Raw genomic sequence first — 22,882 nt, 5'->3', positions numbered from 1 at the left:
CTCAATTTGACACCTAGGACTGAAGTCAATTATGAATTCGGTGCCCCAAAGGAGCTTGGAGGGGAAGATGAAAAGCCTACTGGGTAGGGAATGGGTCTAGCCCCAGCTCTGCCTTTAGCTCACCGAGTGACCTCTGGAACAAAGGACTTGAAAACCCAAAACTCTCAGAACTGGAATGAATGCTTAAATCAAATACTCTCTAATCCAAAGAGGGTAAATACGTAGTATGTATGCTATTGCTGCCCTTTCCCTCATCTATGGCAGACATCACTGATTCACTCTTTCTCATTTAGCCCAGGTGCCCTCACAGTCCACCTCCAGGTAGTGATCCAAGTAGCCATTGCTTATTGTGTAAATTTATATTCCCAATCTGATCCAATTCCCTCATTTTATAGTTAAAGATAAAAGTTTCTTAAGTCCATAGAATGAGTAAGTAGCCATGCCAGGACTTACACCTGGGACTCCTGCATCCTTGTCCAGCATGCATTCCACTCACCATCTCCCTCTTATGATACCTCTTTGTATATTTGGGTGGGTGGAGGTGGGGTCAAATAAGATAATTTATGTGCAAGCACTTTCCAAACTATTAAATTCAGTACGTATATGTAGGCAATAGAAGACCGTTACACACAGGGTGATTTATCAGTCCATACATATTTCAAGCGTCTAGGCTATGTGAGACTTCCTGGAGGATAAGAGAGAAACACACAGAAGAACGCATTATTCTAGGAAAGAAGCTGAGCACAAGCTTGGCCAGTAAAAACAGCTTCCAGACATGCAAATAAACACTAGCCCACAGGTCTAGGCTCTGAAAGAAATCTGGTAGAAGGTGGGAATTTGTTTTTTTCCCTATTTTGTTTCTTTGTGTTCTGTCTCAGCTTTTCATGGTTACAGCTGCCACAGGCTGTAGTTCTAGAAATATCTGCTGCAGGAAGTAAAAACTCACCAATTATATACAAATTAGAAGTTAGAGAATGTGGATAGGACCAAAGAGATGAATACATAGCCCAACTATGCCTGCCAGATTTGTAGTGGCTCACACTTTGGGCCCTACATCCAAGGCCAACCCCATTTATCCTGAGCTGGATGTACTATTCCTTTAATTGTTTTGAAACATCTTTATGGTTTGTGAGTATCTGTCTGCAAGGAGAGCTTTGGTGATATCATGGGTGGTCTCCTCTAGGAAGTGTTCGATAAGTGGTTGAATTCTAGGAGGTGCTTCAAAGACATGTGCAGTCTATAGAGCAAAGCTCACCTGACACAGTGGGTACCACCATCCATGGCTGGCAGAAGATTCCCCTTCTAGCCCAAGACTCTGGAAAGCAGAAAGGACTGGACCTTTCTGTGGCTATAGGACAGCTTTTCCCACAATGCACTTCTTCATAGCAGGAGCCTGGCCTGTTTTTTGCTCTCAATTCTTTTTATAAGGCCTTTGCATTCTCATCTGTGACAGGAGAATAATGACGCTGCCCCAAGGGTAGCAGTCAAAATGCAGAAGAGAAGGCAAGGAACACAGAACACAGGGCTGCATGTGGAGGGGCCATAGTAATTGACTACTTCAGTTCCTTTCTTCAGGAAGAGCCATTCAAAGAAGGGCCTTTGCCTTCCTAACCTGCAGCCTAACTGAGACAGCAGACCAATGAACATGATAAAGAAAGAAGCCAACCAAGAGATTTTAATTCCACTGTCAGAGGCCTCATTTTTATTCACTGCCTTGCTTAATGTCTCCAGCCACCTTGGGAGCTCTAAATTATCATTAGCTCCATATTAGGAATGAGGAAACAGATGTCTAGCAAGGTGAAATGGCTTACCCAAGGTCATAACTTTCACAGTGAAGTCTGTCTGTCTTGGAAGACTAGGCTTTGTTTATGATGCGGCATGAGTCAAGAAAGTTCCTGCTCACAGAGCTGCAATGTTCAAAGCACTATGAATGGAGAAGATCAAGAAAGCCTTTCCATCAGACATTGGATCCCATAGTATTTCAGCTAAGTCAAACAAGGGAAAGGAGGCAAAAAAGACAATCCAAAGTTGCTAGCATAGTGGGTTCAAACTGAGTAAAGCATCAGTTAGGGATATAGGTAAGCTACAACTCTGTCTCTTACAACTATGCAATCATGGAAATTTTATGTTACTTCTCTGAGCCTCAATTTCTTTATCTGCAAAATAAGAATAGTTATAAGACCTTCTATATAGGGATATTATGAGAATTTTATGAGATAATACATACAGGGCTCTTAAAATAACATCTAGTTAATAGTAGACATTTCAATAAATAGTAATTGATACAACTCTTTAATAGAAAGGGGGACATCAGTTGGGGAAGCAGATTTGAGCCAGTTCCTAGACAATCATGGATGTCTACAGGCTAAATTTAGGCTTTCTCCTGCTGGCAATGAGGACTTGTTGATGGTTCTCGAGTCAAGGAGTGTCATGAGCTAGAGCTATGTTCTAGGAAAATCAGATTAACAAAGTCATAGTACAGACTCTCCTACAAAGGACTGAGAATTTTGGGATTTTCCTGATGTCCAGCAGCTATGGAAACAATTAGTACTTTGGAGATTTGGTGGAAAGGAAGCAGTGGCAGCCTGAATGAATACCTGAAACCTCTGCTCTAAGATTTGGTTTATAAATGTGACAGCCTGTGACTGGAGGCTCTTTTTGCTCCATTCTTTAATCCTATCACACCTTCCCTGACCATCAGATACTCAAGAAGGCTTATCCCTGGGATGGGCTGCTGGAAATGTCATGATGTTTGGGTGCAGAGAGTTGCAAGCAATGACTTAGTCCACCTAGCTCAGGCCACCAGCATTCTTTATCTGGGTGATAATACCAGCCTTTTCGTGTCTGTCATTTGTCAGTTTATATTCAGATCTTGTTTCTGGCCCTTCTCTTCCTCTGTTCTGTGTTGGTTTTGGCTAATAGGAGGCTCTGGTGGAAGATTAGAAGGTAAGGGGAAGTCTTTCTCCATCTCTGGTCCTGCTTTGGGGGCTGGCTCTGGCAGCAGCTGTGTCTCCTCTGTGCTCCATCTCACCAGGCAATTCTCTGTGGTTCTAGTTCCTATTGAATTACCCAGCTTCTGGGACCCAGCAACATTACCTCTTCCTATTGTTCCTCTAGCCTAAGGGAGACGGTGGCCTCCTCTTGCTATTAAACTGTGGGCTGCCTCACCATCCTGTTTGGCCTCTCAGCTCAAAAATATTTATTGGATGAAAAAAGTGACCTCCTACCTCTAACTCTCCTAGTGAGGTCAGGCTGGGGAGTCAGGGGCCAGATGATAGCTGAGCCGGCCAAGCCCTTTCCAACTATTTGACTTTACCCTGCCTGCTGAGTCCTGGGGAAGACAGGGTGAGTGCCTGGCACTTGAGGACAGGAAAGCCCTCTAACACCTCTTTCTCTCTCTCAGGAGTAACTATTTTCTGACTTTCCAGGGAATGAATAAGCTGGCAGTGTACTGGGGTGCAAATGAGACTATGGGGCCATAGCCAGGCCTGACTTCCCAAGTTCTTCTCCAGGCTGGAGAGGTAGTTAGGACTACCTGGAGGAGGACAGAGGAAGAAAACTGGACTTTTAGAGCAATTCAGATAGGGCTGGCTGCTGATTGCATGTATGTGTGTATGTGTATGTGACACAGGAAGAGAGACTGTAATTGTGAGTCTGTGCATCAGCCCCTGTGTATCTCTGTGTGAATTCTTGTGTCTCTGAGGTTCGAGGATGAGGCTGAAGGGAAAGGGAGTATGAGCATGTGCCATATGGTGTTGGCAGCTGCATGTGAATGTGTTTATGTGAGTGCCAGTGCATGGAGGGAGCCAGACTCTGTGTGTGTGTGTGTGTGTGTGTGTGTGTGTGTGTGTGTGTGATATACTATGTGAATGAGTACATGAGTGACTATGTGAGATCAAGGGAGTTGGGAGGGAGGGAGGTGGGCAGGAGGGTAAGGGAGAAAGGAAGGAAGAGAGGGAGAAAAAAGAGAGTAGAGTCTACCTCAGCCATTCAAGGGCCCTTGGAGATGAGCAAGTTCTGCCAGAGATTTCCTTCTCCCTATGCTTGCCCTCCTAGTCACAACAACCTCAGGAGCACCTCCTGTCTGCTCACAGCCCTCTTCTAAGCCTTTATCAATAACAGCCTGCTTGTTCCCTTCTGCTTTCCTTCCCTCCCAGGGAAGCAGAGAGTGGTTTCCCTAGTCCACAACCCCAGAAGAGGTGGTCCCCAGGGGGGCAGATGGATGGGTGAGAGGCTGATCTGTTTGCTGTCACAGAGAGTTTTAGCTATAGAAAGGTGGCCACCAACAGGAAGTGTAGTTCTATCAGAAGTAGGTGTTACCATGGGGCACCTGGGGAAATGTATAAAAGAAACATCTTGATTTTTCTCTATTTCCCCCAACCTTTTCAGGTACCTCCCATTGAATGAACAGGAAGCCAGAGGGCAAGGATAGCCAAGTGAACCTGTCCCTAAGGATCAGCTGCCTCATGCCCACATGGGGTAAAGAGCAGGGTAGAGAGAGGGAAAAAAAATGAAGCTGGGGGAGGGAGTGAATGGCAAAACGGAGCTAACCAACGAAGGCCCTCTGGAAGAAGTGAGGAAAGGTTAGAGAGCCCAGCCTCCGAGGGCTAGCAGTCAGGTTCAAATTGGGGGGGCTGAACAAAAACGAAAGGGTGTGCCTTTGGCTTATCTCTGGTCAAGGTTATGTAGAGGTTAATAAACGAGACACTGAAGTTATATTTTTCTTGAGGAAAGTTCTGGTCACTTTGCAGAGTGGAGGACATCCAGGAAGGTAGGTGGAGCTGTGAAATTGGGTGGACAGCTCCTTCCATCAGGGTAGGCTGGGCCTCAACTGTTTCCGAGAATTGAACATTCTGTAGTGATCAGACCAGATCATCTGAGTGGGGACTGTGGAGCTCCATAAGGATTGCTCTCTCTCTGTCTGAATAAAAACATCTTCTAGAGATCTTAGCAAACCCATAGAATGCCAGCCAGAGAGGTGAGGATACAGATACAGCAAGTACATTCATTTTCTCTTTGCTGCCCCAGCACTGAAGTCCTTTCTAGACCATTCCATTCTCTTCCCCACCTACTTCTTTCTTCTATACTTTCAGGGAAAACCCTGGGCCTCTCTTGGCAAAACACTCTGAAATCTCAGATGTTACATGGTGACAGAACCAGAGGAGCTGCATATGCCAGCTGCAGAGTTTGGGATCAGACATTTAAGGAAGGTGAGATATTCAAACACTAAAACACTTGCCCATGAGAGGGTGTAGGAGCCTATGCCTACTAGAGGCGGTGGCCTGGTGCTATGGAATTCACACAGAACCAGGAGCCAGGAAACCTGGCTTCTAGGTTTTGCCACTAACTCTCATCTTCAGAAAGAATATTCTGGCTTTTGAGCCTCAGTTTTCCCACTTATAACAGTGAAATCACCAGGTATCACCTGGTAGGCCTCAAGTGGGTTTTATAAAGAAGAAAGCATAAAATGAATGAGGCAGTATCTCTAAAACAATAAATCACCAGGTAAATCTGAGTATGGTAAGATACAGTAATAATGCTCACAGTAGCTCCCAGGGTCTGCCTTGCAGGGAAACATGGTTGTTGACTAGAGGAATGAACGTCTTTATATAGACCCACATTTCCGTGCATACCTAAACTTGAAGTATGCAGAAACTTGAACATTTGATAGGGAACAATTTGTTTTTTTAACTTTATTTTTATTAGATGTTATTTATTTATTTCAGAAAGAGAGAGCTTGCAAGCATGAGCAGGGGGAAGCGAAGAGAGAGAGGGAGAAGGAGAAGCAGATGCCTTGCTGAGCAAAAAGCCTGATGCAGGGCTTGATTCCAGGGCCCTGGGATCATGACCTGAGCTGAGGGCAGATGCTTAACCCATCTGAGCCATCCAGCTACCGTGATAGGGAACCTTTTGATTTAGAACATATATATGCATCTGCATTCTTGGGTGGAAGGATCTTTGGAAGCTGCAGTGTCTGGGCAGAAAACAGCCGGGAGGAGCGACATGTAGCTTGCTTTGAGCCAGCCCCAAAGATACATACTTGTGCTTTTATTGAAAATCCAGTTCCTCTACACAAAGCCGAGCTCCAGGCAGGGCCTCACAGCCAATTCCATCTTGCCATAACCATTTTTCTTCCAGCTTGCCTTTGAGTCTTTCTGAGAAATATATCACTCACTATGATTTGAAGCTCTACCTGGGTTTAGGGGAGAGGGTTTAGATGGGAAAGGGAATGAGATTTCATAATCAAAAGAATACTGGACTGGGAGACAGAAATTCCCTTCTATTCCTGGTCTGTCATGAGACCTAAGGTAACTTCCTTGCCTTCTTTGGGCACCTGCATCTGAAGCTAGGGTGAAGTGTCTAAAGCCCAAGTGAGCTGAGAGCAACTGTAGGCTCTTGGATGGGCCTTTTTATCCCGGCATAGAACAATTTGGAGAAAGAGGAAATGCTGCCAGGGGAAACCAAGGAGCTTGAACCAGCTGTCTTATAAACTGCAGACAGTCTGCCTGAGATATATACTTTAGAAGCAGAGGTTGGGAAACAGCATTGTGCACGGTATGTTCTTCTCTCTCAGGAGAAGGTATGAAGAGGGGCAGGGAGCTGCTTGCGGAATGAGTCCCAGGCCATATGAGCCCACTGTCCTCTCATGAGAGGGATGGCAGAGTGCAGCTCCTTGCTCTGGGTTGCAGCTAGGTCAGAACTGGGGTTTTGTTCATTTTAGAGATGGGAAGACTTAGGCACAATAAGGTGAAATAACTTGCCTGAGGCCCTTCAGCTACTAGGTAACAGAACCTGAATATGATCTCAGATAATACGATTCCAGAGCCTGTGTGCTTGCTCCCACACCTCTTGCCATCACATGGGACAGCTGTACTAAGGGCTCTCAACAAGTAAGTAATCAAGCTTCTACTCTTTTCTAGGCACTGTTCTAAGCAGTGAACAAGATAAAATCCCTGCCCTAATGGGCTTCAAGTCTAGTGTGGGAGATGGACAGTAAACCAGTGAATGGTTAACACTGTGTTAGGTTGTGATAAGTACTTTGATGAAAGGTGAGGCAGGGTCATTTGCTCAGAGTGATGGGTGTGCTGTTTTAAACAGGATGGTCCCAGAAGGCTTTATATAGAGCTAATATTTTTATCTTTTTTTCCTTGTGAAGTATAATGTACATAGAATACAACAGGTACACAAATTTCCCATACAGATAGCTAATTGCTCTAGCACCATTTACTGAAAAGTCTGTCCTTTCCTCCATTGAATCTCAGCGAGAGCCTTTTTTTGTGAGTGTCCATGTTCACTCATGAGTCCATTTCTGTCATAGCTGAAACATGAAACATGAAAGTGCCTAAGCAATTGGGCCTGAATTGAGGGTGGTATATATTAGAGAAAGCTTCTCAGAAGAGGTGATGTTTGACCTGGCCTTGAAGGAAGGTGAAGAGTTTCCAGGCAGAGTCTGGGGTAGGAGTGCAGCACTGGCAGAGCACAGTGGGAGCAAAGGAGTGCTGGCCTGAAAGAACCCGGAATTTGAGAGAAATCCAGAGGTAATCTGGTGTGGCTGTGTTCTGCCAACCAACAGTGAGGAAGGAAAGAGAGTGAGAGAAGAGGCTGTAAAGATATGCTGAGACCAGATAGTGAAGGGCCTATAACTCCAGCCTGGTTTTGAAGGTGAAGAGAAGCCATAGATGCATTTCATTGGTGGGGGGTATCTAGTACATGCAGTGCTTAGGAAGATGTTAGCCTCCACAGAGCTCTTCTCTCTGCCTGGGTCCTTGTCTGCTGGAGGTGTGGACATCAGGGCCTGGGCTTCATTAGAGGATGAGAGTTCCAGGGGATGGAGCCCCGAGCAAAATCCATCAGACTCCCACATTAGCTTTTTCTTCTCTTGGGGACTTCATCTGAGTTACTGATCACTCCAGACCTTGGGCTTTTGAGCTGGGTATTTGGACTTTGCCTGTGCACAGGCAGGCATCACTGCCACCCTCCTCCTCCACCCTCTCAGCAGGTGGCCAGAGACACTTCAATGGTCTCTCCACTTCAACATACTGCCTTTCCAGAGAGGCCTGCTCCTCTCCCCCTGCAGTGTCCTCTACCCTCCATCAGGAGCCTTATCAGCTGCACACAGTCTCTATGCCATGGAATTTAGTACTGGAAGGGGGTTCACGGACCATCTAGGATAGTGGTTCTCTGCTCTGCCTACACATTAAAATCACCTGGAAAAGAGTAAAAAATACCGATGCGATGCCTGGCTTTTGTCCCCAGAGACTCTGATATAATTGGTCTAGGGTGCGGCCTGGGCATCTGGTGATTGGCTCACAGCCAGGTCTGATGACTACCAATTCAAGATTTCTTAAACATCCCTGATGGTAAGAACCACCTGGGGTACTTGTTAAACCTACACATTTCTGGGCTCTACCTAAAAATCTAGATGACCTTCTTTCTGACTAGACTTAGGAGCAGGATTCCCAGCATGTGGATAATTCCCTCCTGCTCCTTTTCTTCCTACCCACAGAGATAAGCCTCAGGGGAAACTGTGTGCAGGTTCTAGATGAAAAGTTGGAGTTGGAGGCCTTTCATAGAGCCATTTGCCCTGGACTGTTATATGTTAGCATGTGTATTGAGCAACAAACAGACACTCAAAACTTCAACCCTAAGTGTAAATGAGCCTCAGCCCTAGGGGATGCCCCTCTTCACTTTTTTTTAGTGGCCGCAAAATCCAGAATGATCCAGGCAGAAAAATAAGGGAGCTCCTTTTTTTTTAAAGAAGATTTTATTAATTTATTAGAGAGAGAGAAAGAGAGGCAGAGACATAGGCAGAGGGAGAAGCAGGCTCCATGCAGGGAGCCTGACATGGGACTCAATCCCAGGACTCCAGGATCACACCCTGGGCCTAAGGCAGGCGCTAAACCGCTGAGCCACCCAGGGATCCCTGGAATAGAGCTCTGAATGATAGCTTTCCCTTCCTGCCTTGGAAGAGATCATTTTGGGCAGATAAACAAGAGATTGAGTGTAGAGGGAAAGAAGCAAGAAATAGGAAGCAGGAAAAGAAGGGGTAGGTCCAAGGTACTGAATGGGCAATGGAGTATTCCCCCACAGGGCAGGCATCAGAGACACGGAGCCAGAGACGCTGGCACAAATGCCAGTGCCTAAACCTGTAACATAATCCCTTTAATATCCAGTGTCACAGAAAGCTGCAGAGTAGAAACATTAAGCTTAACCATAGTAGACTCTCAAAAAATATTTGTTCAATAAATGAGTAATGCCAAGTTTTCAGGTCCTAAGGACATGCCTCTAGAGCAGCTATTGAGAGGCAAACTGGCTGAGCTAAGTGGATACTCTTTTCACCAGAGCCAGTCTTTTATTTGTTTCATATATTTTTTTCTGAGTTAGATTTCATTGGAACATAGAATTTTAAAATTATTTTTAAATGCAGAATCCACAGATGGTTCCAATATTTTCATATTACAGATACAAGGAAATTGAGGCTTGGAAGAGAGAAGAGATGTGCCTTGGTCGCATACAGTCAATGACAGAACAGGAGCTTGGGCCACAGCTGTCTGAAGTCTAGGATTCAGGGTTCCCAAAGCTGTCTGAGGGTCATTTTCACCATGCCAGGCCTCCCTCACCTCAGACTTCTATTCCTTCATCTTCAGTCTATTTTATGAAATTGGGGGGGGGGGGAATGACAGAAGGAAAGAAAAGAGGAAGGTAAGGAAGAAAAGAAGAGCTTGCCACACTGTGTGTTCTAAAAGAAGTGGATTGGGAGAGCAGGGAGCATTCAAAAACCAGGGATTTCTTAAAGAGCAACAATTATCTGGGTAGAATATGACTAGAATGAAGGTGAAGCAAGGTGAATGAGGGTGAAGCAAGGTGAGACTGAGGGAAAAAACTCAAACTTGAAAAAAATATATCAAACTTAGTCCCTGAAGGGGGCCTGGGCTGAACTCTGCAATGGTTTGGGCACTTGAAGATATCTCTCTTGTGATGGATAAGAGTCAGGATCCCTGAGCATCTGTGGACAAATAAATAATCTGTGGACAGGTAATTTGGACTTCATCAAAATTTAAAATCTTCATGCATCAAAGAACATTATTAAGTAAATTAACAGATACCCTATAGAATGGGAAAAAATACTTGCAAATCATATATCTGATAAGGATTTAATATTTAGAACAGACTTGTTACAACTCCTACAACTCAATGACAAACAGTCACACAACCCAATTCAAAAAATGGGCAAAGGACTTGAACAGATATCTCCCCAAAGAAGAGATACAAATGGCCAACAAGCACATAAAATGTCAGTCAACGTCATTAACCATTAAGGAAATGTAAATCAAAATTACAGTGAGATATAACTTCACACCCACTATAATGGATATATATATATATATATATATATATAATATATGTATAATACATATTATATATATATTTAAAAAAGAAAACACCAAGCGTTGACAAGGATGTGGAGAAATAAGAACCCTCATACAGTGCGGGTGGGAATGTAAAATGGTGTAGTTTCTATAGAAAACACTTTGGAGGGATGCCTGGGTGGCTCAGCAGTTGAGGGCATGATCCTGGAGTCCTGGGATCAAGTCCCACGTCGGGCTTCCTGCATGGAGCCTGCTTCTCCCTTTGCCTATGTCTCTGCCTCTCTCTCTCTGTGTCTTTCATGAATAAATAAACAAAATCTTTAAAAAATAAAACACTTTGGAACTGCCTCAAAAATTAGTTAACATATGACCCAGCAATTTGGCTCCAGATATATACCCAGAAGAATTGAAATAAATTCTTGTTCACAAATGTTCATAGCCAACAGGACCCATAATAGCTAAAAGGTGGAAACAACCCAAATGTCTATAAACAAATGAATGAATAAACAAATTGTGGTTTACCCATACATCAAATATGAATTCATAATAATGTATGATTCCTTTTATATGAACTATCCAGAATAGGCAAATCCATAGGGACAAAAAGCAGATTAATGGCTGCCAGGGAATGGAGGAGGGGTGATTAAGGAGTGACTGCTTAATACATACAGGGTGTACTTCTGGGGGTGTGAGAAAGTTTTGAAACTAGGGAGAGGTAGTGGTTGCACAACATTGTGCATGCACTAAATGCCACTGAATTGTATACTTTAAAATAGTTCATTGTATGTTGTGTGAATTCCACCTCAATAAAAAAATTAAAGATCACAGCATCCATACATAGAAGACATGCCATATGAACATTTAGCTCCTCAGATCTAGTATCATGTGGCCTTCTGTCGCACGAGCAACAATTTTCTATACACTCAAAGCTTAGCCTGATAACCAATAGCAGCTCAAAGATGCAAATAGCATTCTCTAGCTAATCAATCTGGTTACAGCCAATTCAAAGTTTGAAAACTAGAGCTCCCTCATGCCTTTCCCTTTCTTCTTGGAACCCTGATTTTGTTCAGGTATCCACCTTCCTCTGCATGGTCATGTGATTCAAAAGATGAGTCCTGATTGATTTAAAACTATTGTAGAGCCATTGATGCCTGGCCTGTGATTGGCTTAGGCATGGGCATGTGACACAGTTCAGACTAATGAGATACTTGGGGAATCTTACTGGTTGCCCTTCTGGGAAAGTTTCCCTTGCTTTCTAGTAGATCTAGTAGATCATCTAATAGATGGTCTCTCCCATCTTTTGTGGGATGTTATTCAGCTGGAAAGTATATTCAGAATAGTGGCAGCCATCTTGGAACCAGACTCAGATTGAAGCCATCATATGGATCAGGGAGGAACCACAGGGAAGTAAATCCTGTATTCATCTTGACACACATCCTCATCCCCTGTAGTAATGGCTATCCACAGGTATCAAGTCCTAATCATTAGAAAAGGAGTCTTTGCATATGTAAGTAAGTTAAGGATTTTGAGATGAGGTGATTACCCTGGCTTATCCATGTAGGCTGTAAGTGCAATCACATGTATAAGAGAAAGGTTTTGGGAGATACACAAAGGAGAAGGCAATGTGAAGACAGAGACAGAGATTGAACTGATGCAACTGCAAGCCAAGGAATGGAAACAATTGCCTAGAAATCACCAGAAGCTAGGGTAGAGGCATGGAACAATTCTCCCCTAGAGCCTCAAGAGAGAGTGTGGCACTACCAACACTTTGACTTTAGACTTCTTCCCTCCAGTGAATATATCTTGTTGGTTTAAACAACCGAGTTTGTAGTAATTTATTACAGCAGCCCTAAGAAACTAATATATACCCTGTGCTTCCCTTGGGCAGATTCCTAGCTGATCCATTCCAGTTTTAGTGGAGGTACCCCCCAATCTGCCCTGTTCCCTGGGCCAATTTTCCTGTGGATGCCTCCCCCAGCTCCTATGCTGCTATGGTGAGCTGGGTGTGCCAACTGGTACTGATGAGAAGTGTTGTGGTGAATCTTATCTTCCTATTTCTCCACCCTTAGGCAACTCACTCACCCCAGAAGCGCCTGGTGACCCCACTCTAAGCATTCAAACATACTTAACTTTTGGCTTTCCATGGCCTCCCATTAGCTTCCTGGCACCTGACCCATAGGCTATCCTTATTCCTTCTCAGAGGACTTCTCCTCCATTCTCACTCTGTCCCCACCCCAAAAGCTGCCTTCCCAGAGACACATCTCATCATATCCCAAGAATTGATCCTGTCTACCAATACTACTACCAATACTACCAGTACTATACACTAATGTTCAGTACTACCAAGGAGGTGCTATACACAAGAGGCGGGTTCTGAGGGTGAGGAGAGAAGTAGGAGTGGTCTGCCTTCACCACACAAATCTATCACCTCCCTTTTCTTGGTCCCTGGCTCCTCATCAGGCACATGACAACTGGGGAGTCAGGCAGATATAGAGTTTAAATCCCACTTCCAGGCAGCCCGGGTGGCTCAGCGGTTTAGTGCCACCTTAGGCCCAGGTCGTGGTCCTGGAGAACCGGGATCGAGTCCCCCATCAGGCACCCTGCATGGAGCAAAATAAATCCCACTTCCCCTACTTAGCAGCTGTATAATTGCAGGCCAGTTCCCTAACCTCTCTAAAAATGGGGATAACAATATTGTAAAAGATTTTTTATCTACAGTAGCTGATCCTTCACTTTCTGCATTCATAATATTTCCAAAGTTTGGAATGTTTACCCCAAAATAGAGCAATAATTTTTTAATGCTTTGTGAAAACAAATGTATTTATATATGCATAATTTCTGTTAACCATGAAGACAAATAAATAACTTGTCACTGTTATTACTAAATATGTATTACCAGTGAGAATGTCATTGTGGTATTACTGGACTCTGGTGCCATCCCCACCATTCTATCCATATTGCATGAATTGGGCCATTGACCTCAACCAACGTTATATACCATCATCTTGTGATGAACTATGGTGCTCAAAAAATCATCATTGCATTATTATGATTTTGTTTCTTAAGAAAAATTGATGTCCATTTAAAATAACCCCTTATAACAAGTCTTTTGTTATTCAGATGCCTTGTTTAGGTGTTTAGGTTCCAAATGAGTGACCTACTGGGTTTCCTTAGGTCATCAGTTAGGCCCAAGACCTGACCTTTACTGACCATCTGCTTGAAACTATTGATCTTTGTACCACAGTTTTCCTTAAACTCTTCTTTCCAGCTTATCTCTTAACTCAGGCAAATGGAAACCAAAACAACCCCTCAAGCAAGAGCAACTACCCTGATAAGACGTCCTGCCAGCCCAGAACACCCAGACTAATTTGAGTGTAATTCTTGACTTACACAAATGGACCATGTAGCGACCTCTAGAATGACTAACAAGTACCTTTAACTCATTATAATACTAAAATCTGCACCCAAGGAGGAGCACAGGCTTCATTTACATAACATACAATGTATGTATAGGCATGTTTGCTTAAGGCACATACAAGGCCTCATGCCCACTCCTACATATGATAACGAGTCTTCACTATTCATCCTAACCCTAAATAAAAGGAACCCATTCACCCTTGCTTGGAATGTCATGACTTTGGAAGTTATTTCCCGTGAGCTCCTTCTTTGCTGCAAATAAAGTTTACTTTGTATAACAACTCCACCTGGTATATCTGTGACTCACCAGAGAGCAAACTCATGTTGGTTCAGTTCCACCTCCTCCCAGGGTGGTATCAACAGAGAACATTCAAGTTTCTGTCCACCAAGTCCCCAGTCAAGTGCCAGTTCCATGGAGCCTCTTGGCACATGAGAACCCTTACACTGCGGAGGCAAAGAGGATCTGCCTGTCCATTCCCCTTGCCCCAGCTCTCTTCTCTCCTGTCTCCTTCCCAGTGAACATTAGTGTATGGGTCCAGCTTTTAGACTTGATTCAAAAAGTGAAATAAGTATGAAAGTGGGTTAAAGAGGACCAGCCATTAAGTGAATAGCTATCAACAGGAAGGGAGCCATAAGTTCACCTTCACTCTCTCCCTGGGTGTATTAGTTAATTTTATGTGTCAACCTGACTGAGCCATGAGGTGCCCAGATGTTTGGTCAAACATTATTCTGTGAGTGTCTGTCAGGGTGTTTTTAGATAAGATTAACATTTGAATAGAAGACTGAATAAAGAAGATTGCCCTCCTTGATGTGGGAGAGGCTTATCCAATCAGGTGAAGGCCTGAATAGAACAAAAAGGCTGACCTTCCCAGGAGTAAGAGGGAACTCCTGCTTGACTGTGTGTAACCTGGGATATCCGTCTTTTCCAGCCTTCATCCTTAAACTGAAACACTGGCTCTTCTTGAGTCTCAAGCCTGCCAGCTTTTGGACTGGAACATATATCATAAGCTCTCCTTGTTCTCAGACCTTTAAACTTGAACTAGAACTACACATGGGCTCTCTTGGGTTTCCAGCTTGCTGATGGCAGAGCTTGAGACTTTTCAGCCTCCATTATTGTGTGAGTTAATTCCTTATAATAAATTGACCTATTTATCTATTTATCCTATTTGTTCTGTTTCTCTGGACAAATCTAATACCCTAATAACCTGTCACCCATTTCCTCCAAGACATAGAGTTCCTTCCACATTGGCAGTCCCAGAATTTGGAATCAGGAGATCTGTTCAAATCCTGACTCTATCACTACTCTGCTATGGTCACTCGGTAAGTCATTCACTGTTCATTGTTGGCCTCAGTAGATTGGTTTGTAAAGATGGGAAATACCTGTTCTGCCATTTTGCTAGGCTGTTGATGCATCCAGTCATAAGACTATGGTAAATCTGTAATAGTTGAGGGCTTCTACCTCTCCACCCCTAAAAGAGAGACTTTTTCCCCCCCGGTAGAGCAAAAACGTTTTGAAGGAAGGCGTCTGGATTTTTGGCATCTGGTGCCTCCTCTATTACTATATCACTGAGTAGCCTGAGCTGGGTCAATTGTACAGTGAGTACAGTAAGAAGGAGAGCCAAGGAAAACTGGGTCATTCTAGGAACCTAAGAGATATTGACCCATAGAAAGGGAAGAGTCATTTCCACAGTAGAATCAAAGATCCCCTTTATGAAACCATCTACCAGGGCCTGGGTCACAGATCTCTTTAAGCTCCAGCTACTAGGGCATGGTTCTAATTTGGGTTTTATAAAAAGGCAGTTCTGTTCTCCAAGTCAATCCATCAATCTCTCTTTCTCTTCCCTTCTTTTTCTTCCCCACCTCATCACTAACTTTTCAGAGATTTTCTCAGCCCCATCATCCAGAATCAACTAGATAGTCCAGCCTCTTAATTTGACTCTCATAACTCTGAATAGAATTTCCAGGCAGCTTAATGCAAAGTTGTTATTAGCTTCTGATTGCCAATACTTGTTCTGGGCTGTTTCTTAATTAAAGAGACATTATTTGTTGAATACCCAGATCCCAGGATCTGGATTCCAAGAGCTTTGGAGGTATTTATAACACTCTGTTCTTCTCCTTCACTTTTTCTCAATCTTTCTCCCCCTTTCTCTTTTTTCCTGGGTCCTCTCCTCTGTCCTTTGTAAAAGCCATTTTTGGTATCCTTTTTAAAAAATTGTAGTTTTAATATGCAGTACCTCAATTACACAAGATATAGAACAGCTCCATTACCCCCAAAATGCTCCCTTGTAGTCAGGCCCCTCCCTAAACATCTAAACCCTGTGGGTCTGTGGCTGAGTAGCATCCAGAGTGTGGAGACTCCTGTGTGTTTTCTTTCTGGCACCAGTGTACTCTTCATCAGGTGCCTGGACCCAGGGCTCCCATAAGGCTTTAATGGCAGAGGAGACTACAGACCTAGTCCTGGAAATCTGAGGATGACCACTGCATGACTATAGGCCAGAACTACTCTGAAGTGTTGGATTCTTAGTGAATTTATACAACCTTTGATTTTGACTTTCAAATGTATCCTTGTTTATTAATTTGAAAATGACCATTGATCTCTTTCTCATCTCCTCTTTTCCCACTATATGAAGCTGTACTTATTTTTTTAAAAAGATTTTATTTATTTATTCATGAGAGACACAGAAAGAGAGTCAGAGACATAGGCAGAGGGAGAAGCAGGCTCCATGCAGGGAGCCCAATGTGGGGCTCAATCCTGGGACTCTGGGACTACGCCCTGAGCGAAAGGCAGACGCTCAACCTTGGAGCCATCCAGGTGTCCTGAAGCTGTACTTTTTCTGTGGCTTCACAGTAGCTCTTTCACAGAGCTGGGTACTATTTTATGTCAGAGGCAGGGACCCTTTCCAGAGCTTTCCAGACCTGATGTGAAAATGGAATCCCATACAACACAGGAGGTAATTATATTCTAGGAAGGGGCTTGCTATAGGATTCTTTGGCATCAAATGACCCTTTACCCCTACTCACTCCTGTATTGAAGCATAACTCTGTGAGGCCATGTTTAATTTGCATGCTTTTTTTTTTTAGCATAACATCTGTTATTCAAGCCCAGGAACACCTAGACTCACTAAACAACCCAGGTTGTTTGGGAAATTCTTGGAGGCCATCTGTGGCAAGATTACATATTATTTCAATGGCACTAAATCTCTTAGACATCTTGTTTATGGGAGAATGACATTACTTCTGTCTCTTGAAATCCCTGGATGCTGCAAAATCATAGGACAAAAGTATTTTAGAGCTAGATGAGTTGTGTGTGACGGCTTAATAATCTAGTCCAGCCATTCTACATTAAAAATTTTTTTAAATATTTTATCATTTTATTTCATCATGGTCGGTGTAGTCTTTAGTCCTCATCCCCTATTTAACACATCTGCCCCACCAACCTCCCTTCTGGTAACCATCATCTTACTCTCTATGGTAAAGAGTCTTTCTTGACTGAAGCCCCAGCCGGCGCAGAGCAGGGCCACCACTTTGGGGAAGCCCGGCAGAGCCCGCCCAGCGCTGGAGACGGTCCAGCCACAGGGGCCTCGCCGTGAGTGCCTTTGGTCGAGGCGGGAGGGTCCTTGTCACCGTTTCCCCCGGGGTCGGGAAAGCAGCAGCGGCGGGGTCGGAGCACACCCTGTTTCGGTGGAGGCCATTCTATCTCTAAGTAAAAGAAATCATATAGAAAGTCAACATTTGTCAGATGCTGCTCTTGGACAGTCTTCTTTGCAAAATGATACAACAAAAACAAGAGAGGAGCAAGCTACAACTGCAAAAACCTTGCAGAGCTAAGATCCTTTTGATAGGATTTCACCACTGGAACAAGTACAGACTCACCTGTTGATGTTTGTTTCCAATCATGGTTAAAGAATAAGGAGAACAAGATAACTTACAAATCATCCTGAAAACCTATGAATTCGGCCTGAGATTTAAAGAGAAAACAGCTGGAACGCTACAGAGAGAAGAGTTCCCGCTTCTATCAAGTACAACTTGTTTTTGGCCACTCTGCACTGAGCAAAATGACTAGAAGGGAAAACTCACCAAAAGAAAGAATCAGAAACAATCCTCTCTCCCACAGAGTTACAAAATTTGGATTACAATTCAATGTCAGAAAGCAAATTCAGAAGCAAAATTATAAAGCTACTGGTGGCTCTAGAAAAAGGCATAAATGATTCAAGAGACTTCATGACTGCAGAATTTAGATCTAACCAGGCCGAAATTAAAAATCAATTAAATGAGTTGCAATCCAAACTGGAGGTCCTAACGACGAGGGTTAACGAGGTAGAAGAACGAGTGAGTGACATAGAAGACAAATTGATGGCAAGGAAGGAAGCTGAGGAAAAAAGAGAAAAACAATTATAAGATCATGAGGATAGGCTAAGGGAAATAAATGACAGCCTCAGAAGGAAAAATCTATGTTTAATTGGGGTTCCAGAGGGCTCCGAAAGAGACAGAGGACCAGAAAGTGTGTTTGAACAAATCATAGCTGAGAACTTCCCTACCTTGGGAAGGGAAACAAGCATTCAGATCCAGGAGATACAGAGATCCCTCCCTAAAATCAATAAAAACCACTCAGCACCTTGACATTTAATAGTGAAACTTGCAAATTCCAAAGATAAAGAGAAGATCCTTAAAGCAGCAAGAGACAAGAGATCCTTAACCTTTATGAGGAGAAGTATTAGGGTAACAGCAGACCTCTCCACAGAGACCTGGCAGGCCAGAAAGGGCTGGCAGGATATATTCAGGGTCCTAAAGGAAAAGAACATGCAGCCAAGAATAATTTATCCAGCAAGGTTCTCATTCAGAATAGAAGGAGAGATAAAGAGCTTCCAAGATAGGCAGAAACTGAAAGAATATGTGACCACCAAACCAGCTCTGCAAGAAATATTAAGGGGGACTCTGTAAAAGAAATAGGAAGCTCAAAGAAATAATCCACAAAGACAGGAATGAAGAGGTATCATGATGACACTAAATTCATATTTTTCAATAGTAACTCTGAACGTGAAAGGGCTTAATGACCCCATCGAAAGACGCAGGGTTTCAGACTGGATAAAAAAGCAAGACTCATCTATTTGCTGTATACAAGAGACACATTTTAGACCAAAGGACACCTACAGCCTGAAAATAAAAGGTTGGGGAACCATTTACCATTCAGATGGTCCTCAAAAGAAAGCAGGGGTAGCCATCCTCATATCAGATAAATTAAAGTTTATCCCGAAGACTGTAGTAAGAGATGAAGAGAGACACTATATCATACTTAAAGGATCTATTCAACAAGAGGACCTAACAGTCATGAATATTTATACATCTAACGTGGGAGCTGTCAAGTATATCAATCACTTAATAACCAAAGTAAAGACATACTTAGATAATAATACACTTATTCGTGGTGACTTCAATCTAGCGCTTTCTACAATCGACAGATCTTCTAAGCACATCTCCAAAGAAACAAGAGCTTTAAATGATACACTGGACCAGATGGATTTCACAGATATTTACAAAACTTTACGTTCAAATGCAACTGAATACATATTCTTCTCAAGTGCACATGGAACTTTCTCCAGAATAGATCACATACTGGGTCACAAATCAGATTTTAACCAATACCAAAAGATTGGGATCATACCTGCATATTTTCAGACCATAATGCTTTGAAACTAGAACTAAATCACAAGAAGTTTGGAAGGACCTCAAACACGTGGAGGTTAAGGACCATCCTGCTCAAAGATGAAAGGGTCAACCAGGAAATTAGGGAAGAGTTAAAAAGATTCATGGAAAATAATGAGAATGAAGATACAACCGTTCAAAATCTTTGGGATACAGCAAAAGCAGTCCTGAGGGGGAAATACATTGCAATACAAACATCCATCCAAAAACTGGAAAGAACTCAAATACAAAAGCTACCCTTACACCTAAAGGAGCTGGAGAAAAAAACAGCAAATAGATCCTACACCCGGCAGAAGAAGAGAGTTAATAAAGATTTGAGCAGAACTCAACGAAATCGAGACCAGAAGAACTGTGGAAGAGATCAACAAAACCAGGAGTTGGTTCTTTGAAAGAATTAATAAGATAGATAAACCATTAGCCAGCATTATTAAAAAGAAGAGAGAGAAGACTCAAATATCAGTGAGGGTGACAAAACATGAGAGACACCTAACTCTGGGAAATTAGCAAGGGGTAGTGGAAGTGGAGGTGGGCGGAGGGTTGGGGTGACTGGGTGACTGACACTGAAGGGAACACTCGGCAGGTTGAGCACTGGGTGTTATGCTATATGTTGTCAAATTGAACTCTGATAAAAAAATTATTTAAAAAAAGATGACAACTCTAATGAGCTCTCTAGGATCATATGTTCTTCCTTCTGTAAGTCATTGTTCCAAGGGGTAGGTTGGAATAAAATACTGTTTGTTGCGCTTGTACTTATGTCTGGAACAAAAAGAGTCTATTTCTTGGTCTCTCTCTCTCTCTCTCTCAACCCATTTCTTCTTTCCTGTGCTCTTTTGTTGTGTTCTAAAGCTCCACATATGAATGAGATCATATGGTATTTATCTTTCTCTAACTTGTTTCACTTAGCATTCTACTTTCTGCCTCTATCCTTGTGGCTGCAAAAGGCAAGATTTAATTCTTTTCGATGGCTAAGTAATATTCCATTTTGTGTGTGTGTGTGTGTGTGTGCGTGTGTGTGTGTGTACATCACATCTTTATCCTTTCCTCTCTCGAGGAAAACTTGGGTTACTTCCATAGTTTGGCTATTGTAGAAAGTGCTGCAATAAACAGGGGTGTATGTGCCCTTTGAATTAGTGTTTTTGTATTTTTGGGGTAGTGTGATTACTGGATTATAAGGTAGTTCTATTTTTAATTTTTTAAAAAAGATTTTATTTATTCATGAGAGACACACAGAGACAGGCAGAGACATAGGCAGAAGGAGAAGCAGGCTCCCTGTGTGGAGCCTGATGTGGGACTCGATCCCAGGACCCTGGGATCACGACCTGAGCCAAAGGCAGACGTTCAACCACTGAGCCACCCAGGATTCCCTATTTTTAATTTTTTGAGGATTTCCCATACTGTTTACCACAGTAGCTGCACCAATCCACATTCCCACCAACAGAGCAAGAGGGTTCCTTTTTCTCCACATCCTTGCCAACACTTGTTTCTTGTTTTTTCAATTTTAGTCATTCTGACAAGTATGAGATGATATCTCATTGTAGTTTTAATTTGCATTTCCCTGATTATAAGTGATGACAAACATCTTTTGATGTTCTCTGTTAGCCATCTGTAAGTCTTCATTGGAGAAATGTTTGCTCATGTCTTCTGCCCATTTTTAATTGGATTATTTGTTTTGGGGGAGGGTATTGGATTATATCAGTCAGTTCTTTGTATTTTTTAGACACTAACATTTTATCAGATATGACATTTACACATATCTTCTCCCATTCTATATGCTGCCTTTTAGTCTTATTGTTTCCTTCACTGTGCAGAAATACTTTATTTTGATGTAGTCCTAATAGTTTATTTTTGTTTTTATTTCCCTTGCCTCAGGAGACATCTAGAAAAATGTAGCTATGGCTGATGAGAAAGAGATTACTGCCTATGCTCTCTTCAAGGATTTGTAGAGTTTCAGGCCTCATATGTAGGTCTTAATCCCTTTTAAGTTTATTTTTGTGTATGGTGAAAGAAAGTGGTCCAGTTTCATTCTTTTGCATATGGCTATCCAATTTTCCCAACATCATTTGTTGAAGAGACTGTCTTTTTCCCATTTCATATTCTCTCCTCCTTTTTTGAAGATTAATTGACCAGAAAATTGTGGGTTATTTCTGGGTTTTCTGTTATAATCCACTGACATATGTGTCATTTTTTGTGCTAGAGCCATACTTTTAATTAACTACAGCTTTATAATATAATTTGAAATCTAGAATTGTGATATCTCCAGTTTTGTTTTCGAGGTTACTTTGCTATTCAAGATCTTTTTGGTTCCAAACAAATTTTAGGGTTGTTTATTCTAGTTCTGTGAAAAATGCTCTCAGTATTTTGATAGGGATTGTATTAAATATGCATATTGCTTTAGGTAGTATAGACATTTGAGAAATATTTGTTCTTCCAACACATGAGCATGGAACATCTTTCCATTTCTTTGCATCATCTTGAATTTATTTCATCAGTATTTTATAGTTTTCAGAGTATAGGTCTTTCACCTCTTTGGTTAAGTTTATTACTAGATATTTTATTATTTTTGTACAATTATAAATGAGATTGTTTTCTAAATTTCACTTTCTGATGATTCATTATTAGCATATAGGAATGCAATAGATTTCTGTACATTGATTTTGTATCCTGCAACATTACTGAATTCATTTATTATTAGCAGTAGTTTTTTGGTGGAGTCTTTAGGTTTTTCTATATACATTATCATATCACTTGCAGAGAGTTTTACTTCTTCCTTACAAATTTGGATGCCTTTTGAGGATCCAAATTCTTTTTATTGCTTGATTGCTATGGCTAGAACTTCATTACTATGTTGAATAAAAGTGGAAAATGAGCATCCTTGTCTACTTCTTCACCTTAGGGGGAAAGCTATCAGTTTTTCACCAGTAGGTATGATGTTGGCTGTGGGTTTTTCAGATAAGGCCTTTATTATGTTCAGGTATTTTTCCTCTAGCCCTACTGTGCAGAGGGTTTTTATCATGAATGGGTCTTGTACTTTGTCAAATGCCTTTTCTTTATCTATTGAAATGATCATATGATTTTTTCCTTTCTCTTATTGATGTGATGTATCACACGGATTGTTATCTAATATTGAATTTATTCCTTTGCATCCCAGGAATAAATCCCCCTTGATCTTAGTGTATAGTTTATTTTTTTATTTTTTTGAGTAGGCTCCATGCCTAATGTGGGGCTGGAACTCATGACCCTGAGATCAAGAGTCACATGCTACACTGATAAGCCAGCCAGGTGCCCCAAATGTGTCTGGTTTTTTAAATGTATTGTTGGGTTTCGCTTGCTAATATATATTTTTAAACATTATATTTATTTATTCATGACAGACACAGAGAGAAAGGCAGAGA

Source organism: Canis lupus, chromosome X, assembly GCF_011100685.1.
Source record: "Canis lupus familiaris isolate Mischka breed German Shepherd chromosome X, alternate assembly UU_Cfam_GSD_1.0, whole genome shotgun sequence".
In the NCBI taxonomy this organism is placed as follows: Eukaryota; Metazoa; Chordata; class Mammalia; order Carnivora; family Canidae; genus Canis; species Canis lupus.
This window is presented reverse-complemented; position numbering follows the sequence as displayed.